This window comes from Staurois parvus, unplaced genomic scaffold, assembly GCF_062004578.1.
Source record: "Staurois parvus isolate SC_StPar_1 unplaced genomic scaffold, SC_StPar_1.0 ptg000048l, whole genome shotgun sequence".
NCBI lineage: Eukaryota > Metazoa > Chordata > Amphibia > Anura > Ranidae > Staurois > Staurois parvus.
The window spans coordinates 15,081,223-15,088,519 of NW_028317844.1; positions in this window are offsets into that span (position 1 = coordinate 15,081,223).

Consider the following 7,297-nt stretch of genomic DNA (forward strand, 5'->3'; position numbering starts at 1 on the left):
ACACTAGCCAAGACTTAAAAGCGCATAGTGGAGATAATGGAAACATTCTGGTAGGTATTGACATGATATAAATATTGGATGGTGTGTGTGAATAGAGTAGGGATGGTGGAAATCTCTCATTTGGATATTAACATATCTTATAAATGCTGGTATAATGTGCCACCCTATAGGGGCATTATGTGTGGGTCAGATGGAGAGGTTTACACAGTATGCCTTATAAATGATAAGATGTTTACAGAACTGTGTTGACCTCTACTCATTAAGGCCAATCAGAGCTTGTAAACATTTATGAGGCATACCTCTTTCGAATTGTATTCCATGTATTCCTCTGCTTTGTTTCATATGATGTGCTCCTTTTTATATTCCTTTTAAAATTGCACTTGTTTTATGTTTGTGCATTTATACCAAGATTTTTAGTATTTATGAGGGAGGCCAGATATTACTGAGCATGTTTGTGACTTGCCCAGTGTACTCAAGCTGACCAGAAAGTCTTGGGAGGCATCAGCGTAGCCAACAGCAGCTCTAGAGTTGCAGGATATCAGAACTTTTATGAAAAAAATGTACATAGATATAGTTAGGTCCATATATATTTGGACACAGGCACAGGTTTAGTTTTTTTCAGGTATTTACCAAAACATATTCAAGCTCTAGTTATATAATGGCTATGGGCTGAAAGTGCACACTCTCTGGTTTAATTTCAGGGTATGTATATCCAAATTGGAGGAAGGGTTTAGGAATTAACGCTCTTAAAGAGTAGCCATCCCCCCTTTTTCAAGGGACCAATAGAAATTGGACAATTAAATCAAAAGCTGTTTCATGGCCAGGTGTGGGCTACTCCATTATTTCTTCATCAATTAAGCAGGTAAAAGGTCTGGAGTTGATTCTAAGTGTGGTATTTGCATTTGGAATCTATTGCTGTGAACCAAATATTGCTTTCCAAGTAGCTGTCCATGCAAGTGAAACAGGCTATTGTAAAGCTTCAAAAACAAACCAAATCCATCAGAGAGATAGCAGCAACATTAGGAGTGGCCAAATCAACAGTTTGGTGCATTCTGAGGAAAGAAGAACTCACGGGTGAGCTCAGCAACATAAAAAGGCATGGACATCCACGGAAGACAACAGTGGTGGATGGTTGCAGGATCCTCTCTATGGTAAACCCATTCACAACATTCAGACAAGTGAAGGACACTCTCCAGGAGGTGGGCGTATCATTGTCAAAGTCTACAATCAAGAGAAGATTTAATGAGAGCAAATACAGAGGGTGCACCACAAGGTGAAAACCATTCATAAACCTGAAGAATAGAAAAGCTAGATTAGACTTTGCCAAAAAACATCTAAAAAAGCCAGACCAATTCTGGAAAAGCATTCTTTGGATGAATTAAACTAAGATTAACCACATCCCTGCTGCCCTACAGCAGATATACTGCTACAGGGCGGCAGGGGTGCGCAAAATCACATATATATGCGATTTAGCATTTTCTAGGTAGGGGGCACGCACGCCCTACCCACGCCACCATTCGTGGCCGCAGCTGTCAATCACCGGGTGGCGGCTGGTGATTACCTAGGATCTCCAACAAGGAGGAGGTCTGCTTTGTTTACTAACAGTCCTCCCTGTCGGCTTGGACACACTGCTCTGGATGGCTGTGCACAGCACAGCCATCCAGAGCAGTGTGATTACAGTAAAGCCCAAATACACCCCACTGACATTCCCCCAGTAAAACACTCCCAGCACAGAGTTAACCCTTTGATTGTCCCTCATGTTAACCCCTTCCTGCCCAGTGCCATTAATACAGTGTTAGTGCTTTTTTTTAGCATTGATCACTATTGGTGTCACTGGGGATGTCAGTGACACAAGTCAGTTCCCCCCAGTGTCAGCATGCTGCAGTCCCGCTATAAGTTGCTGATCGCCGCCATTATTAGTAAAAAAAAAATTACAGTATCTATACTGGAACACAGCGCCGTCATGCAAAAAATGGCCTAGTCAGGAAGGGGGGTAAATTCTCAGGAGGCCAAATGGTTAATCTGTATCAGGATAAAAAGTGTGGAGAAGGCCTGGGACAGCTCGATCCAAAGCACACAATATCATCTGTAAAACATGGTGGAGGCAGTGTGATGGCATGGGTATGTATGGCTTCCAGTGGCACTGGGTCATTGGTGTTTATTGATGATGTGACAGAAGCAGCCAAAAGAATTCTGAAGTGTTTAGAGATATACTGTCAGCCCAGATTCAGCCAAATGCAGCAAAGTTCATTGGACGGCCCTTCACAGTACAGATGGACAATGATCCAAAACACACTGCAAAAACAACCCAGCAGCTTTTGAAGGAAAAGAAGTGCAATATTCTGCAATCACCTGACCTCAACCCAATTGAGCATGCATTTCACTTGCTGAAGGCAAAACTAAACGCAGAAAGACCCACAAAGAACAACTGAAGACAGCTGCAGCTAGAGCCTGGCAAAGCATCAGAAAGGAGGAAACCCAGTCTTTGGTAATGTCCATGGGTTCCAGAATTCAGGCAGTCATTTCCAGTAAAGGGTTCTCAACAAAACTTTAAAAATGAAGATTTTATTTATGATTATATTAATTTGTCCAATTACTTTTGGTCCATTGAAAAAAGGGGGGGGGGGTGGCTATTCTTAAGAGCTGTAATTCCTAAACCCTTCCTCCAATTTGGATGTACATACCCTCAAATTAAACCTGAGAGTGTGTACTTTCAGCCCATATCCATTATATAATTATAGCTTGAATATGGTTTGGTAAATACCTGAGAAACTAAAATTGTGCCTGTGTCCAAATATATACGGACCTAACTGTATACAGTATATGATGATTACCATATAGACCTTGTTAATGAATTCTACTGTATGAACTCAGGCTGAAACCTTGGACAACCTAGAAAAGTCTGAAACTCTAAGAATTGCCAGGGTTGTTTAAACTTCAGAGCAATGAGCGTATTGACACATAAAAATTATTATTCTTAAATTCTGGGGGGAATAGAACATCTGGGCAATATGGAATTATGGTGTCCGTTTATGACACAGAGAATAGCTGCGATTCAACGGATCTCAGCTATTCTCTGGTCATTCACAGTTTATGACACTCAGGAGATCATGTCAGCCCTTCGCTGGAGATCTGTGTTCTCCCTCCAGATTCTCCAGCCCAGAGCTGGAGAATCGGAGGGACCGCAAACTAAGCAGAGATAATTTACCTCTGCTTAGTAAACTGATCTTTTACTGTAATCTCGCGAGATTATAGTAAAATCAGCCGTTTTCCAGAGTTTGTAGACCGTTCTCCAGCGTTTGGAGACCGTTCTCCCTTCGTTCGGAGAACTGCTTCATAAACTGCATTCACAGGAGAGCTGTGTTCTCCGAGAATGCCGGAGAACTGAGCAGCGATCTATTACCGCTGGTTCATAAACGGACACCTAAGTTTGCAAAGGCTCAACAATTTCACCGTTTTTTTTGGGATGAAAGCACAACATACACTCCATTAAAGTGACTCTTCCATATTTGCAAACAACAAATGCTCATTTAACCAGTCATTGTTCTTAAACTGAGTAGAGCACACAAAGGAAGTTTAACCATCTAAATACTGGGCACTTTAAACAAGGCTTTTATTCTCAGCGAAAAGGTGCAGGAACTCACCCCCCTCCCCTAGGTCATGCTTGTCTCTGCCTCCTTTAGAGAACAGGGAACCAAGTATAATTTGGGGGGCTAGCATGAGCCCTTAGAGTTTGTTATTAAAGTAACAGCAATAATAGACCCACTACAGCAAGAATAGATTCCTCCAGTAACAATAGACAGCCCCTCATATATCCAGCAAATATACAGTCCCCCCATATATCCAGAAAAGTGACAGCTTCCCCATATATCCAACAAAGAGACATCCCAATATATTCAGCAAAGAGATGGCCCAGTCCAGCAGAGACATCTTCATATATCCAGAGACAGCTCAATCCAGCACACACGGCATAGGCATACTTGCAATTACACCCCAAAACACATTCTGCTACTCCTCCTGAGTATGTCAATACCACATGTGTGAGACTTTTTCACAGCCCAGCCAGATAGAGGGGCCCAACATCCAAGGAGTGTCTTCAGGCATTCTAGGGGCATAAATTACACATCTAATTTCTTGACTACCTATCACATTTTTAAAGATCTTGGAGCACCAGGACAATGGAATTACCCACAAAGTTACCCGATTTTGGAAAGCAAACACCCCAATGTATATTCTATGAGGTATAATGAGTCTTTTGAACATGTCATTTTTTCCACGTTTTTGGAAAATATGGAAAGAAAATGAAAATATATTTTTTTTACACAAAGTTGTCAATGTATAAGATACTTCTAATGCATAACATGTACATACCAAGAATTACACCCCAGAATACATTCTGCTACTGGTCCTGATTATGGTGATACCACATGTGTAAGGAAAAATGTCTTATTAACTGGCATCCATTTTGTTTAATGCTTCCATTTTAGATGTGTGAGCAAGTTAGTTTCGTATTTACATGTCACTTGTAACAACTCTTTGTTTCATGAATTCAGTTTCCATTCTATAGAAACAGAACTGCCTTATATGGTGGTCTTCAGTCATTTGTAGTCATTATCTTTCTTGATAAGAGTGCAGTATTTCATTGGTCATTACAATATTTCTTTTGTCATTCTGACTTTTTAAAAACTGCTAGTACGCATTAAACTTTCAGAGATTTAGCTTGTACAATGCGGTGTCCGGAGCTTTATTTCTCCTGAGCTCAGAAGCTGGAAATAACCAAAGACATTAAAGGGCTACAGACACAGGTTAAATCCTTGCAATCTAGTGTCAAGAAGTCAGGATTTAGCCTGGATTCACACTGATGCAGTCTGGCATTCGCAGCATTTTCTGTGCGAATTCCGCACCGTATCAGAATCGCTCCCTGTTCATGCAAACCGCTGTGGGTATGTATGTTATGTTAACATGTGCAGAATCAGATTGCATAGTGTGAATACCCAAGCAATCCGATTCTAGTGCGGACCGAAAAAAAGGGTCTTGCACCTTTTTAGTGTGGGTGCAGTGCGATTTAAGCTGTAGAAAATGAATGGCTCCAATTGCACCGCACACAAATTGCATGTGATTTGCACAGGAATGTGGTCCGGTTCTGTGTGAATCACATGCGATATACCACACTGCATATATTTGAACCCAGTCTAAAGGCGAGACTGTCAGGTAAGCTGAGCTATTTTGTCTTTGTTTTGCCTGATCAAATTCCCTTTAAAGACCCAGGGACAGTAGCTAAAGTTTCTGTTTGAGATTGTTGGATCTCAGTGTTTGAGGTGGAACCTCAAAGGGAATTTAGAGGTTTTGTAAGCCACTGGGGAAAATTTGCCTAGGCAGGTGTAATATTGTGAATTCACAGGAGTCCTCGATTATTTCTGCCATTTTAGAAGTATAAGTGCTTATTTGCTGTGTGTTAAGAAACTGTTATGTAGTATTTTTGTTTCTTCAGAATAGGTTTATTACAAATATTTGTACTTTTAAGAGTTAAACTCCTGAACTGTTGAGAAGGCTTTGTTGGCATTACAACCTCTCTGCTTCAGAGATTAAGTACTGATATTGTAATAATTTATTGCTTTGCCTAACAGCTGTTTTTCGCTTCAAGTATGGGACAGGTCCAAGGTAAGGGTTCTTTTCCAAAAATTCCAAGGCCTCCGCGTAAAGTGTTAAGTGGTATTGCTAAGAAAAAGAAAGAAAGGCAAGAGAATACTGAATTGTCCAGGTTAACTTGTAAAGAATATGTGATTAGAGTATCACCATGGGACGATTACTATGTGCCTCCTTTCATAGAAAATATTGCAGAGTGGTCCCTGGATATGAAAAGCAGTAGTCCCCTTCTTAGAGATAGGTCTAATGATAAGTTTCAAATGGACATGATAAGGAGACTGTGTTTAGGAGATAAGGAATCATTTCCTTGGTTTTCAGGTTGACAAAGTTGGGACTTTAAATACATGAAAGCTGCAGGTATTCACTGGCTCAAATATGTGTCTGGTTACGCACCAGAGCCCATGAATTTTAATCTCCTCTCTTTAACCCCAGCATCTGCCCTGCCAAGTTATACACAAGTATATCCAGCATTGCCAAAGACAAAGGATGATGAATTCCTCAAATCTTTGTGAACAGATAGACCACTACAGTCTCCCATAGAACAAGCAGCAGAGATACAGAGTCCAGATAATACAGTACAGGAGGAGGAGGGAGTTGCTGTAGGAGGAAGAGAGGAAGGAGACAGATCAGATGGCAGTCCCAAGTGGCAAGTATCCCAAGCTACACAGAGTCCACTACACAGAGTCCACTAACCATTACACTTACGTCTACAAAGAGGACTGTTACTGTGCCACATGCTAGTGTTTTCTTTTGGTAAAGATTGCAGGAAAGGGGAAGGCTGATATAATAATTATCAACGCATAGATGATAAGCCCTTTCAAAGAGTGGGAATACAAGGTCCCAAACAAATTTTTCCACTTGTTCCAATATAGTCTAGGCAGTCAGGGGGATGGAGCTGGGTGTCCTTTCCTTTGTACATGTGGAAGGCATATGTGTACCCCATGGGTCTGCGGCACAACTTGTATGCTTTCACCCCATATCTGGCCCTTTTACTGGGGGGTGAACTGCTTGATGCCCAGCCTGCCATCCACACAGATGTTTTTATTTTTTCCAGAATATAGAACTGGGAACATTTCTCAGAGGAAAAATTAAGTACTGGCCGAATTGTATAACACTTAACATGTGCAGGGTCTTTTCAGGGAGGGAACTGTGTGTTATCACTGAAATGGAAGAACCAAATGATCATCAAATACTGTATCTTGTTCTTGACATAACTGATGATGGGCATGTGTAACTAATTTTTTTGTAAATCCCATTGTAAATATGAGACCCAAAAAGATTTTGAATTCCTCCACTGTGAACAGTTTTCATTCATAAGGACAGGCATTACTTGAATTTGGGTTATTGGCAATAAACTGTGGGGCATAAAGGTTGCACTGGTCCACAACTGAACCTAATAAATCATCAGTGAAAAATACAATTTAAAAAATCAGTTTTCCATGTTGGCCTGAACACCTGGCTGTGCAGTAAAAGTATTAGCTGCTCCTGAGGTAGGGGGAAGCTATACCAGGTTTTCAAGTGCATATGGGAGACTGGCATAGGCCCTAACCCTTTGGGGCTGATGTGACACCCCACTAGTATCTGGCCTTTCATGCACTACTGCACTACTGTTGGTTGCCACTGCACTACTGGTGGTTGCCTGCTCCTCACC